The 15,661-nt window shown below is 31.8% G+C and overlaps 2 protein-coding genes across 4 annotated transcripts in view; one reads left to right on the top strand and one right to left on the bottom strand.

Moving 5' to 3' along the window:
* LOC132703990 (5-hydroxytryptamine receptor-like) overlaps positions 1-12,373 on the bottom strand; it is a 536,822-nt gene extending 524,449 nt beyond the window's left edge. For both annotated transcript variants that reach the window (XM_060673574.1, XM_060673576.1), the window contains exon 1: positions 12,351-12,373. The gene's annotated coding sequence lies outside the window, so the exon portion shown is untranslated. The remainder of the gene's footprint in view (positions 1-12,350) is intronic.
* Positions 1-15,661, top strand: part of LOC132703989 (RING finger protein nhl-1) — a 159,653-nt gene that overhangs the window by 27,263 nt on the left and 116,729 nt on the right. The gene's annotated exons all lie outside the window — the stretch shown is intronic.

Here is a 15,661-nt window from a genome sequence, read left to right as displayed (position 1 = left end):
CTTTGTTAAAGGTTTAAGTGAATCTAATAAATTATCACACTATGTAACAGATTAAAAAAAATACTTCTATTTAGGAACCGAATTGATTTTTCCCTTCTTGTGTTTCTTTCCTTGTTTTTTTTTTTTTAAATTTATTTTACAAAAATAATATACAGCAAAATCTTTTAATGACCGCTCTTATAAAATAAAGAGTTACAAAATATTCGGCAATACCGAATATCACAGCCAGTTTAGCTACCAGATGTAAATAGCATTATTTCTTATTGATGGACCACACTTCATGTAATATAGTATATTATGCAACAAATGTGGTAAACAGCATTTTACGATAATAACAGAGTTTTTGCAACACCACACCATGACAAAGTTTTCTAAAAATCATATAACTGAACTTCAACATAAATTTGGTGGGAGATGCCAGGAAACCAAAATACTATACACCAGAATAATTTACCTTTTGTTAATTAAATAAATAAAAAAAGTGCAGCAGCATATTCAATAAAATTTTCTTTCAGATCTGAAATATTATATTATGCAACAAATGAGGTAAACGGCATTTGAGTCACGAATAACTTAAAAGTTTACCAAACGTGTTAATCATGTAATAGAATATGCTAATCACTACAAGAAATGCTAGCTCAGGCATTCTCAGTATCTGCGACCCGACATTGCCACTGAAATCGGTGTAAAATACGCTTTGCAATTAATTCTCTTAGTAGCTTTTATAGTGCTCGAAACCGACGTTTACCAATATTTTGGCACATAGTTCAAGCAGAAATTCTTGAAGTTGCACAGAACCTGCTACTTCAAAGATTCACATGGACGGTTAGAGAGGTTTCTTCGTAGATCACGATATTGCCTTTAAGGCCATCTGTGGAGAATCTGCGGATATTGATATCGTATTTATGAATAGATGGAAGAAAAAGTTGTTGACAATTTTGGTACAATTCAGAGACCAAGTATTAAAAAGGACCATATCAATAGCTATCCACGAAAAAAGCGTTAATGGCAAAAAAATATCATGCCGGGGTTTCTGCTCGAGCTTGATTCTAAGATGAAGAGAGAGAATAGAGAAAGAGTGGTGGATAATGCAACATTGCATTATAAAATTGCACTATAGAATGTGAAGTTTATTTTCGTATCACCAAACATAAAAAAACAAAGCATTAGTCTTAATTTTAAAGATATTTGATAAAGACAGGGTGTTGTCCAAACAATTGTCATGTCCAAATATGTAATTTCATGAAAATCTGAACTTTTAGTTCTTATTTATTTTGATTTTAAAGAGACTTTTAACATATGTAGAGCGCTAGGCCAATTTGAAAAAAAAAAAACATTAAAATAACCTCCTGAACGTTCATTCATGGCTAATACCGTCTTAGCAGCTAGAACTTAACTAGATCTATAAAATATTAAATATAATTCCTTTATTTTTACATTGAACTTTGCGATTACCGATCAATTGAAATTGTGTTCGAGTTCAAGCTCCCGGCTTTTCTTATTCATTATTAAAACGAAAAGTTGGAGTGGGGCAAAAGGAAAGAAAATGCTAATGCACCGTTGGCGCGGAAACTTTTTTAAGCATATTTTACAGAAAATTATAATACTCGTAAATTTAGCAAGCAGATGTTTCGCCCGGAATTTGCCTATTGATGAGTTTAAAAAATCTGAATAAAATACTCAGGAATATTTTTCTACTCACAGTTCGTTTAATTGCATCGGCCAGTCCATAGAACTTACTAGAAAGAATTTGTACCAGCATATAATCATTTTTTCGCACAGCTTCAAAATAAGAATTTCTTTTCAAAAAAATTTCGTTTTAAATTATTCTCGTAATTTTTCTTATATAATGGAAACTGGGAAATTTTTCATTATAAAACAATTTATTATATTTAAATATAATAGTTGCCATTTAATTATTGAATAAAAATAAGAAAAAATATTTTAGAATCCGGCAATGAAGGTGTTAGAACTAATCAAGTTATTAACTGGATTGCTTCTTATGTACAGGGTGTTTATAACAAATGTGAAAAACTAAAGGGGTGATTAATTGTTTAAAATAAAGCGTATTTTGTTATATAAACCTGGGTTAAAACGCAACTGTTACGGAAATATCGCGCTAGAAATGTGGCGGAAACTACCTCTATTTTGAAACTTTTTTATATCCTGTTTTTTTTTATAAAACTCGCAGTTTCCAAATAACAAAATAAAATATAGAACAATTGCAGGTCGAAAAGAAATATTTTGCTATGGTATTATAAAACCATTGTATTTCGTACCATTACATTTTAAAAACAATTTACTAATAAACATTTCTGAAACAAATTGATATAATCATGCGTTAAATATGAATACACAAATCTTCATTTAAACGATGTAACTTAAATAAAAACACAACAAATAAGCAAATAAGTCAAAACAAAAATACAATTTTTTAAGTGTTGAAATGCCTTCCTTGCGCTATGTGATAGTAGCCCACTAGATAGTTTTATTTTAATTTTTTTTTATCACGTTATGCTGTTTTTTCGTTTTTATTATTTTATGTGGAAAGGCTAATTAATTATGAAAAAAAGGTTTCAGAATAAGACATAAAGCACAAAATATATGTTTTTTATGTCATTGCATAAATTTTCTTTAAATATAGTTCAGAATAATAATAGAGGTAGTCTAATATACAGAGAGTACGTTACGTAGCTCCGTAATAGGTTATTGTTCTACCTATTTCAGTTTTTAGCAAAAAAAAATAAAACATAATTTTTCCACCATATTTCTAGCGCGATATGGTTAGCTTTTGATTAGCTATTGAACAAATTTTGAAATAAAGAACCTACTTTTATTTTAAACCAGGAACCAACCGAGAAATAGTTTTTCATTTTTTCATTTGAAAATTGGCCATAATTTTATATTTATGAAAATTTTTCAGTCCCATAAAAACATTATTAGAGCATTTCTTAGGCAAATGCAGTGGCGTACTTAGATTTTTTCTACAGTTCTCCGTTTATTCAAAAATGAATACAACTTTCTTATTTTAAATGGCATGTTGGCCCATGCCGAGCTCTTTTCGGCCATATGAATTTCTTAATATTTGTGATAAAAAAAGGCGGCATTTTTTATTTATCTTATCGAGTTTATCTGACACCAGCGGAGCGAGTGTTTAATAAACGAGTTGCATACTATACTTTTTCTTCAACCGTTAGTTTTTTGATAAATTTTCGCAAAACAACACGAATACATTCACGGACATGACCGTCAGAATTGACAAACGTCAAAATTCAAGGCGTGGGAAATATCTCCGAAAACATCCGATTACTCCCAAACCCGTGGGGTAAAATCCCGGAAATGTCCGAAGCGGCTCAGATCCGTGGGAAACAAAACTTGCATGGTAAAGTGACGCTTCCCGCACGCTAGATCGGTGTGTAATTAGGTATTTTACAGACGGGAGTAAAAAAACTTATTTTTGAAAATCCTAAATATTAGCCTGCCTGGTTGGTGCTGCTCGGAATATTTATTAAAATGTAACACTTTATCATAATATCATAGTTCTCATAATTTTGGTGCTGCTCGGAATATTTATTAAAATGTAACACTTTATCATAATATCATAGTTCTCATAATTTTGGTACATTTAAAAATGATCTGATAAAGTTTTTATCCGAAGCCAAAATGTTTATAAACAAAAAAGTTATGGGCAATTTTGAAAAGAGCCGAAAATTGAAAAACTATATCTCGGTTGGTAATGAAGTTATCGCCATACAATTTAAACAAAGGATTCTCAAAAATAGAGCCCTTGACATTCAAGCCGATTTTATTGTATCTACTTCAGAAATAGGTTTTTCCTCGTCAAACACTCCAATTACGACCACCCTGTGCAAGGTGTTCCGAACTTAATTAATTAAATTTCTATCCCATATTTTACTTCAAAAATGGGCTCTAGTTTGCTATATAAATATATGTCTGGAATACTTCCCTTCCAAAACGAAAAAAAATCGTGTTTTGGTACAACCTTACATTATACTTTCATTTAAAATTTGAAATTTGGTAAATTGGTAATTTTATTTCATTTGAGGTAAAAAAATATCAAAATTTTGTACCAAGATAGGACTTCCTATTGCTTTGCAATGTTAAGGAAATATGCATAACTTGAGTAGAAATTCGACCAGTAGAAATAAAAAACAATATTAGGTTTAGGTTTATTGTTATTATTAATTTCCTAATACCTAAATTAATCATAGTTTGTTTATGTGCAATGAAGTAACAAAAACAATTAAAGTATATTGAGCAAAATTTAAATATAATGATGATGCTCTGATTTTCTTCGTCGGAAACATCTTCAAGGGGACTTTTCTCGCCAATTTCTGCAACTGCACTTCCCTGTACACTCTTTTGTACATTTGCCGGAAAAATTCTGGAGAGGGCCAAAATCCGTCCTCCTCCATCCTCAGCTGGTCTCTCATAGCACCCCTGGATTTGAAGGTACACCCGCAGAATATGTTGGGCGGCGGCTGCATTTGTTGGAAGTAGAGAAGCCAGCTCGAAAATTGGCTTTGTTAGTAATCTCGAAAATGTCTTGTAGCGGATATGGTCCAAGGAGGTCTCATCTCCCGGAGGTGAATATAGGGCTGCCAAGAACCATTGATTTGCTGAATTCAGTACCTCAGGATCTGCATCTTCAAGATGAAAACCCTTGACAATCTCTTGTAATGTTATTTTTTTTCAAAAAGCTTGCCAAATTTAAACTTGCCTTGGCGATAGAATGCAGAGGTTGTATCACATCCACTCATTGCATGTAGGAATAAACTATTCTGTTTGACAAGGAACGATAAGTTGAAGAACCGGGGAAAGTGCCGAGAGATTCCTTTGTCAGGTTTCAAGACGGTGGGTGAAGTTGGAGCTTTGGCGGTTAATAGAATCGAGGTGTCCTCCGCGATGATGACCATCGCAAAGTTATCTGTCAACTGAATGGCTTTTTTTTTTGAGGTATTATGTCAATGGACGCTGAATTTAGTTTTTTTGGCTACTAAAATTTAAGCTCACCACCTGGAATGGTGCATATTAATTCCTCTGGAATATAATTTCTGAAGACAAATTAATTTATTGGCCTATTTAGATATCGACAGTTTCTATTCTGCTGTAAAATTTAGTTCTACGGTTACCTGTGTTCGGAAAGTTCAAGTATATCTCTACAATTTTAAATTGTTTTATAAACACAAAAAAATTCTTTCCCCTTTGAGATTTAAGCGCTCCCTGCGTAAATTTTCTGTTCACGAAATCGTAGTTTAAATTTATGAGCGCTAGAATTTTTATTTCGTAATTATGCTCCGCGTGGTGAATTAGGAGCCTCGTAAGCCGGCCGCGCTTGAGACAGGGCACCTGTACCAAATTTCATTAACTGTTTTCAAAACAATCAGAAACTACTGAAATGCTGAAATAATAAAACTAGAGTGTCTTTGTTGGAAATTCGATTTAAACGCCCTATCTTGACTAGATGTGCAGCTGAAACTCTTGCTAACATTTTCGCGCGACACATTATTCAAGTAATTGAATAAATGAGGTAGGGTCGCCCGAGCAATGGAAAATAAATTGCTTTACTCGTTACTACGATTTCCAAACCAGGCGTTTGGCGAAACTGAGCTAAAAAACCGTTTTGCAATCGATTCGCTTTAAGCGATAGTGTGAAACTGTTATTTTTTCTAGTGTTGTTCATACAAAACATCTCTAAGGCTTTCAGGGAAAGTGTAAAATAAACCTGTCTATTGATCTATTGAGTAAAATTAATCTTAATCTATTAATATACTAATATAATAAATTAGCTCATAAATGGTGACATAAATAAAATGTTATGAATTCCATTTTATATAGATTTCGAACATTATTCTTCTTGATAATACTCATGAGTTCACTATCACTCTGAACGGCTCATATGTATGGTTAAAATCTGTGTCATTAAATATTTCTAGAGATCTAACATCAAAGGGAAGTTTGGAGAATTACGTATAACTAAAATATTCTTTACAATTTACATAACGTGGGACTTGTTTACTTGGGACACTCGTCTATTGCACTATATATACATGTCGGTTTAGAATGTTCTACGCCATTTTCCGACACTTAACCGCCACTCTTCTCTATTTAAACATTTCCAGAATTTCCAGTTCTAAACCCTGTTTGCTTTCCTACTTCTATGTCTTTTTAAGCAGATTCTATTTTATTTTTTAAGATTTTTCCGTACGCTCTACTTAATATACTCGTTATCGTTACTCCTAATAATTCAAGCAAATCTCTCACTCACTTGGCGATATTGCACCGAAAAGGCTAGAGCATGAGGAGTGTTACGATAAGTGCCATTGTGAAAATATTCTCCAATATATCTCTCGCTTCCATTCCTTTAAAGCATAATATTATAGTGAACAAGTTTCGCTAACCACGTTACTTCATACATATTTATTAATTAAAGAAAAGTACAAACATCCTATAAATGTCACCCCGTTTGAGATTCCTAGTAAGGTGTACACAGATCATTCACTTTTCAGAGTCAAACATCGTTCTATAGAAGTTAGCAACATGTTTGGCGAGATCCAGTCAAACCCTGATGCGAGAGAACGTCGTCTCTTAAAGTTGAAAAGCTAATTTGAACTTCTGTTCTGAGTTTGAAATTTAATCAGGAACATAGATATATTTACTAACCAAAAAACAACAGCGTAACAAGAAATATAGATATTATCCAGAGAACTACAACGTATAACAAAGGAACACCTCCGCATTACTCTTCTATTGTCCATTTTATATTTTAGCGTAGTTCTGGTTTAGTAAAAGATTTACTCATCATTTACTCATATGAAGTTATTAGACAGGGAAACCAACTTGAAAGCGTTGCTTTATTCACAGTTTAAAAGTATTCTTCTTAGAAAGCTCTTTTACGTTTACTAACAAAATAATTAGTCAGTTGCTAACTTAAATCGTTAATCTTAATTAAAAAATATAAAAAAAATAAATTCGCAAAAAAAAATCTAAAAAGGTGTATCCAACTTATATGAAAAAGCAGCATACGAAAAATTGGATGCTGATATGATCAAGAGATGGAAGATGTGGTGTCTCTAGGTAGACTGACAGTTTCTATTCATTAGCTCACAAAAATTATAAAATTCATATTTAGTAACCATAATTAAAAATATTCTGGAACAATATAATTATTTATTTAATTATGGATAAACTAGTGCTATCTACAAATCTTCGTCGGTTGTTCAATCACCCTGATGGCTTCTTCAGACCATAACTGAAACTGGTTTGCATTCTAGTCTGTACCTGCTTATATATTGGTTGTAGCAGCAGTTAAAGGAGGGACATGAAAATTATCTAGGATTCCCATGTTGGTGAAAGGTAGCGGTTAAGAATGTTCGGTTGTTTTGATAGTTGTTAGATGCAAGTATTTTAGTTTTGTGGTATGAGACTTGATGTTGTCCACTTTTTCTGCGGCAACTGTTGATAATTGTATAAGTCGTGGTCTTTTTAATTCACTTTTTTTGTCCTGTCTCTCCATTGTATTGTTTGCCGCATATGCATTAAAAATTATAAACTCCTAGTGTCTCAAAGGGATCCAAGATGTTGAGAGATTTTTTTGGTTAGTGGTAAATCTGATTTTTACATTACACTTCGATTATGAGCAAGGACCACAGTGGCAAATATTTTTCGGACTTTCGGACTCATTTTGCATGCATTAAGATATTAGTCTGTGTGCGTAGGTCAAAGAAACTTCCACAGGCTACTATGCTTATAGATTTCTATATATTCTCTAATTTTTCGTTGATAGAAGAATTGATCAAATCCAAGAATTTTACTTTTAGCCAATAAACTTTGATGTTCCGTTTTATGATTGCGTTCGGAAACTGCTAACGAGTTTATTTGTCGTAGTCGCAGTTGATATTTTTCGTTCGATCTTTAAAATGTATTCTTTGCCGGATATGCATGGACTGCTGTAAACTCCTGGTATCCCAAACGGAATTTTGTAGATTTTGGCGAATATGTTGAAAGATTTTTGCACAAGTGGTAAATCTGGTTGGCGTTATATTTGTTAAGAAATTTTGGTATGTGATATTGATAAGAATATCTAAGAATGGAAGGTTATTATCAGTTTTTAATTCAATGACAAAACGTATGTTAGGGTGTATAGAGTTTAGTATTAGTATCATCAAGGTATATATAATTATAGTTTTAGATGGAAGAGCTTTCTTCTAAAACACTCCCATAAATATATTCGCAATGACTGGTGATAATGCAGAACCCATGAATGTTCCCTAGGTTTGTTCAAAAATTTTACCGTTATAAGAATCAGTTTTCAGTTAAGATTAGAATTTTTGGCTCCAGATTCTCGAATTTTAATATATCTGAAATAGTGATGACGGTTTGACTAATAGGGAATATAATAAAGAATGATTCTACATCCTTACCTTTCACCAATATGGGAATCAGTCATCCGAGACGACATAAGCGATTCATCAACAACCAACACAAAAAGAATCCAGAAGATTTGTAAATAGTAAATTAGTTAGTTGTTTTTGATTAATTCATGAACCTCTGTCCACCGGGGAACTTGGAATATCAAAATTAAAATAAATATTCAATGTCGCCACTTGCAGAGAGATGGCCGTTCCGATTTTACAGTAAATCGGCGCATGGCGTGATAGTGGTATGATGACAGTCCACAAATGTGACGGTGAGGAAATATTGCATACCGCATAACTCTTACTTTTGAAGTTTTAATGGGCTCATTTTACTTGCTCAATCAGTGGGTAAAGTATAATTCGTGGCTCCGCCAGCAGTTTTCTTGAAGTGCGGTTTGTGGAAAATGACTGAAGTTGGTGTTATGTAAGGCGAGGCATTGTTAAATGTAAAGTATTTATATTTTTAATTGGGTCAATATCAGACAGATATGTCTTGTGCCTTCAAACTAGGAAAATTAAAAGCACTCAAGAAATTCGCATTGTATTGCGGATGCTAAGTACGATAAAAGAACTAAGTGTTTAGTTATTTAGTGTTTCTTGTGAGACATCACCAACAGAGCAATATGTGTTACGTTTAATACTAAACCATCGCTGAATCGCAAAGAATACCAAACGAATTATTTTTTAACCAATATAAACATGAAAACATTAACTAACCAATGCAACCTTGCATTCGAAATTGAACTCAACAAGTAGATTAACTTTTTTTCTGGCAGTCTTATTGATTTTTAAAATCAGAAGTATTTTAAAAGTGGTGGGGGAAGGGAATCAGTCAAATTACCTAATGATGGAAATGAAAATCTTGAAGTTTGCTTTTTGATTACCCTTTCAAAGTTACTAAATGAATAAGGTGTGGAGGAAAAGGAAAAAAGCGGAACAACGCAATGAGAGGATGACCTAACTTTCGGTTTCTATGTTTTTGCCAATGGAATGCGTTCGTTACAAAATGGATCCTTTGAGCACCGCAGTCGATGCTGAATGTTCAAAGATATTTTTTTCGGTAATGTTCATTTTCATATTCTAGGGTATATGAATTAACAAAATTTCCCCATATGTAGTGATAAAGATCTTCATGAAATTCACAGTTACATGCCTAAAAATAACTTACGCGGCGTCATTGATATTTATAACATACATGAAACCATGGAACACCTGGAAACCAAATAAGTTATTCATTAAAAAATCAATTGTGGAAGGATAGTATCTTTTATCAATAATGAAACACCTGTGTGTGCGTGCGTGTGTGTGTCTATTTTTTTTTGTATTAAATTTGGGAAACTAGCGTTGGATCATCCTTATTTCAAAATGATAAATCAACAAAACTTCAATCAATCAAATCAAATAAAATGCAATTGGGCTAAATGAACTGCCGAGACTATGTAGGTCATTTGGACCTTATCTCAGTACTTTATGCGGACAAACCTTCACAGTACCGGGTGTTTCAAAGGTTTTTGTATGGAATTTTAAATGAAACGCCCTATATTTTATTGCCTTTATAGACTTAGTGGTAAAAACGAAGGTACCTTTCATCAGACCGATTTCGACACAGTTGCGGAACTATTTAAGAAAAGCCCACAACATAGTTATTATGTTAACTAGTAATATTTTCATTTTTCAATTTAATGATTTTTTGTTATTTTAGAGTCTAGAACTATATCCAACCATATTTATCATGAATTATTCGTAATAATAGTATAATATGCAACAAGTGCGGTAAACGGCATTTGATTAACGAATTTATTTGACACGAGCGGAGCGAGTGTTTAATAAACGAGTGACTTTAAAAGTTTACCGGACGTGTTACATACTATACTTTTTCTACGACCGTTAGTTTTTGGGTACATTTTCGCAAAACACGAAAACATTCAGTGACATGACCGTCAGAATTGACATACGTCAAAATTCAAAGCATGGGAAATATCTCCGAAAATATCCGATGCTCCCAAACCCGTGCGGTAAAATCCCGGAAATGTCCAAAGTGGCTGGAATTCATGGGAAACGAAACTGACGTGGTAAAGTGACGCTTCCCTCACGCTAGATCGGTGGGTAATTAGGTATTTTACAGACGGGAGTAGAAAAACGTATTTATTTAAGTTTACGATATTTTTATATTTTTAATTTTATTTTATTCGGTGTGTAATATATATTTTTATATAGAACCAACAAAGCTATATATTGGTATGGACGTTGTTTTATGGCATTCTGCTAAATGTATAATATACAGGGTTTGTCATTTAAAAAAATTGATTTTAGCATTTACAAATTCAAAACTGATACAGTAAAAAGAAACACTCGGACTCGAAATTCATGGAAAAACATTAAACCTAATTCTTCTGAGTATATATTCCTTTTGCAAATATTACCAATTAGCCTAATTTTTATTTTGCCAGCTTTTTTTAATATTCCGATTTTTCAGTAACAAGTCTTTTAATCTTAAATATCAAATATGATAAAAATTACCTTTGTTTAACAACTAAATCCAAAAATGCAATAAATAGGGTGTTCCATTTCAAATTCGAAAGATGATGACAAATGATGATGAAAAATAATTGAAAAGTGAATAATCTAATACAAAATCTTCGTAACTATTAAACCGTATGTGGGACACCCTATACATGTGTAGACGTTGGCCTACATTATCCTAGTATTTATTTTCCCAAAATGCAAAAAGAATATTTTGTAGAATGTATGTGACAACATACCAGCAAGGATAATTCATTAGATTAGATTCAATTTTTGCTCATTTTGTATAAAATATGAAGTTTATTATAATTTCTGTACAAAATTTGGTTTTTGTTACCTCCTAGTGAAAATTTTGGTTTCAAAACTGAAATATTTTATTTAAATTATTTAGAAAATTCAAAAATGCCATGCTATTGATTCAAAGTAATTTTAAAAAATATTCCATAATAGACCTGCACATATATAATTAAAAATGTTTGAGCATTGTATACAACGTAAAAATTAAATATAACTGTTTTATCACACTTATTTTAAAAAACTTCGCTAAATAAAAATTTGAATAAATATTCATTTTTAAGCTAGTGTCAATTTTTCCTCTTACTTAACAGTGATTAGTGGCAACATTGCTTTCGTTTGAAAAAATTTCAACTTAATAATTAAAAATGCGAAAAACATAACTGATTAATGAAGCACGCCATTAAGCGAAAAAGTGCAATATTTTCTTTAAATCGGTATATTATACATATTTTTATTGATCTAAAAATATAATCACAATCACGCGCGCGGAACCAGTTTTCGAAAGGTAAAAATACAACAAGGTTAAAACACTTTGTGGCCGAATATATTTTGTTGGTTGTTTTTAAAATTAGATTGAATTTAGCGACGCGTAGGCCTGTTTCTCTTTGTTTTGAATGCTGAAAATAATCATGCTTAGGAATTTTCATGTATACACCACTAAAAATGTAATATGGCTCATCTAAGTTTGGCTCTTTTGGCTTCCTGTCTAATTTTCTAGATAATAACCTAAGGTGTTTCAAATTCAACCCTTAACCACTGAGATTTCGCAACATAGAGGCCTAAATTGGTGTAACAGCATGTGTATATTTTAATAATAATTGAAAGCATTTTTGTTTTGCAAGCTTCATGTTTTGTCAAAGTCAAAAATTCTATTATACGTCTCCTTTTCTTAATTTATAGACGCAGTTTTAAATAGGTTCTGTTCTGTACTATTCTAATGATATATAGCAAGTACTTAGAATCCTAAATATTATACAAAAAGAGTTTTCAACTCTGATAAAATATCAAAAGACTATTTTTGTCTTAAACTTGCAAAAAATATAACTCAAAACTCCAGTTTATAAAAGCAATATTATCACAATTACCTCTTACCGTTTCCGAGATTTCAATGTTAATGAATCGAATGAGAAACATCTGCTGCCATTTTGTCTACTCAAATACCGTTACCGAAACAATAATTTTTCGTAATAAACACTCCAAATTGCTTCATGCGCGTAGTACACTTTCCAGAACATTTTATATTTAAACACTATTATTACACTCTTGATTAATCTAGTGTAACGAACAATATATTGCTACACAAAATATATTATGCAACAATTGAATAAACTCCATTTTAGTCACGAGTTTCATTTGATACGAGCTTAGCGAGCGCTTAATAAACTAACTCAAAATCGAAGAAAATAAAAATAATATATTTATCTGTTTGACAAAGTTGAGCCACAAGCGTCATTCGGTATCCGAAAGCGATAGCCAAAAATATATCGAACCTAAAGCAAAGCAAATAATTATGTGGTATTTTTTTATCATGTGTTTCTATGACAGCTAACACGGGCTACCGTATTGGATGAATTTTTTGGCTTCGTTGTGGTTTTCGCTATTGCTGTCGCTCTTAGTTACAGAACCCTACCCAATCTTGTTACGATAGGAACAAGAAATCAATCACGTTAGTGAAAAATACTGCGGAAGTTACGCAGGAAATAAAGAAGAATTAAAAAAGTGAAATGAAAAATTAAATTTAAATATTCAGCATTGAAAACAGTCTTTACGACCTTCATTTCTAAAATACCCCGCACAAATTTTTTTACAGGAAAAAAAATAGAGAAATAAATGATGAGATGTCTTAAGCAGAGAAAATTTTGGCATTTGAGGCAAAAGGAACCCTTGAAAAAATGATGAGAATGTGGTATCCGATTTGCAAGATGAAATGAAGAATTTTTTAATAAAAAAAAATTAAAAAAACAGGAGGAAAATTATCTCTTGGCGCTCTTTAAGATGTTGATTCTTAAAAGTAAATATACATTAAAATTCATATATCTACTATTTTTTTATTTGCATTGCACACTTATGTTTTATTTGAAAACCGCGAACCGCAAAACAATATTACATAAAAATTAGTGTGTTCAAAATATCTGATTTCAAGTACCATATTCTGTTAAAAAGTGTCATCTTAAAATTATCTTGCTGTCAAGCACAGCAGTTCATGTCTCTAACAGAAAGAACAGCGGTATTTGTAGGCCGTCCTGATCTCCAAATAAGAATAAATTATATATCGCTGAATTAACAAATATGTAAACTCATTGAACTACGTCCTATTGCCATATTAAAAGGTGTAAAATTAAAATAGAAATTTCTTAAATGCTAACATGGAAAAATATCATTTCATCCGTTTTTTTTTTCGTGCCCTCATGTCCAACAAGTATTGGAGGGGTTTGTAAATTGTGATCGCTTGCAAACCAATTTTTGTTTGACAGAGAACTTCTATTATGGGTCTACCAACCAACAATTTATTTTTGGTCTGATTTAATTTATTCGTTGGTAATTAAATAAACTTCGGGCAAGTAATTTTTGACAGTTTAAAACGTTTAAAATGTTACACTGAAAACCCTACAATATTCTTATGGACAAGGCTTTTTCCTGTATTTTAAGCAAAACTTCATGCAAGGCGCGCTGGAATATTGCTGGTGGGTTTCGCAACCCAAAAAGTACTTCATCATGAGTGATATTTAAATCTGGTTGAAGCCAAATAAAAGATTGATTGATTGATTCAAACACAGTGTATGTCTTTTAGTAAGTTAAAAATTGTAGCTTACTTGTTTCAGTATTTTACTAATAACATTAAGGAAAAGATCAGGCTCGTAAGTGGGAATATTGTAGTCCATTTTGACATTCATTCCCCAGTTACACTGGCCAAAATCCTTACCGTCATGGCTTACAAATGCAGTAAAACAGAAAAAAATAAAGTAAAATGAAACTGTCAAAAGTTGGAATAGTTACATACGTTTTGTCACTCCTCCTAAAAAAGCTATATAATACAATAATTATCAACAAATATTTCCTTTCTATTTCTTCCAATGCTAGCGCTGTAATTGTATTTTATTTTAAATTATTCTATATGACGGGGTTACTTTGCTTATGGTCTAATGGTGCGTACCTGTCATACTATTCATATTATTATTCATATTATCCATGTGATTTCGGAAGGGTTCTCCATCAAACGCCAATGATCTTACACCGATCTTAGTATTGTTAGCAAGGTAATGGAAAATGTTGTTCATTTGTTCAATGTTTTCGGCCAAATTATAATCTGCTTAATGCATTAGTACACATTTAGTAATAACAAATCTGCTATATGCAAATAAACATATACTTTGACTTTGGCCTGACTTCTGAAAATGCAACCCTTGTGTTGTATTTCCAAGATTGCAGAATGAATCTGCAAAGGAAGATCAGATCAACTGACTTTCAGTCTTTTATTCTGAATCTAGCCTTATTAGTTGTCATTATTATTATTGTTATCTCATTTTCTTTGTCGTTCCTATACCTAATTTTAGTTTTAAAAGCCAATTTTTGGTTTGCATCATCGCAATCATAATAAATATGTTTTTGAAAAGAAAGTATGTGCCAAACTTTAGAAATTGTGGAATATCTTATAAATCTTATAAATTTGCATTCGGTACCCACAACAAAACCTATTCTAAATCTTCCAAGTGCGTTCCACGTTTATAGTATCATTCCACAACCTAATAAAATTTATGAGCCGATACGTTCAAAATCTTCATATTTTTTTATTTTAATTATATATATGGTTCAACGAAGCAAATTCAGTCTCTAAAATTATCACAACAGTACTAAAGCAGAGAACATCGATCGAAGTAGCTAGATTTTAGAGTCTAGACATTGAAACAAATATATTAAATTGTGACGTTGATGGTATATTTGACACCTAAACTATTTTACAAATTTAAATACACACAATAATTAGAACTTTTGCATATTGCAGGATTTGATACAGTTACATTCAAGTGCAAAAATATGTTGCGCCTACCTTCTCCTGCATCCCCGGGATTCTGCAGAATGAATCTTTACCATTATTGTCTTCATTATGATGTAGTTTTTGAGCATGATGTTTTAGTCATTGTCATTTTTTTCTCATTTTGATTCATGCTCGGTTCAAAAACTCAACATAAGGAAGCTGAAGAGTAAATATTCTTTATTGGCGTTTGTCAAATGTAGTGGATTCATAAACATCGAAAATAATTTAAAATGACTTTAATGGAATAGCCGTCTCGCTGCTTGTGTGTCGAAAAAACATTTTTATTTTTGGAAACTAGGTCTATGCCAAATATAATATTAAAATATTTTATAGTTGATTGTAATACAGATAACTGACTTAAAAATAC

Source organism: Cylas formicarius, unplaced genomic scaffold (assembly GCF_029955315.1).
Source record: "Cylas formicarius isolate icCylForm1 unplaced genomic scaffold, icCylForm1.1 PGA_scaffold_6__28_contigs__length_40554024, whole genome shotgun sequence".
NCBI classification, from domain to species: Eukaryota; Metazoa; Arthropoda; class Insecta; order Coleoptera; family Brentidae; genus Cylas; species Cylas formicarius.
The sequence above is the reverse complement of the archived record's forward strand: the minus strand, read 5'-3'. Positions and strand labels throughout refer to the sequence as shown.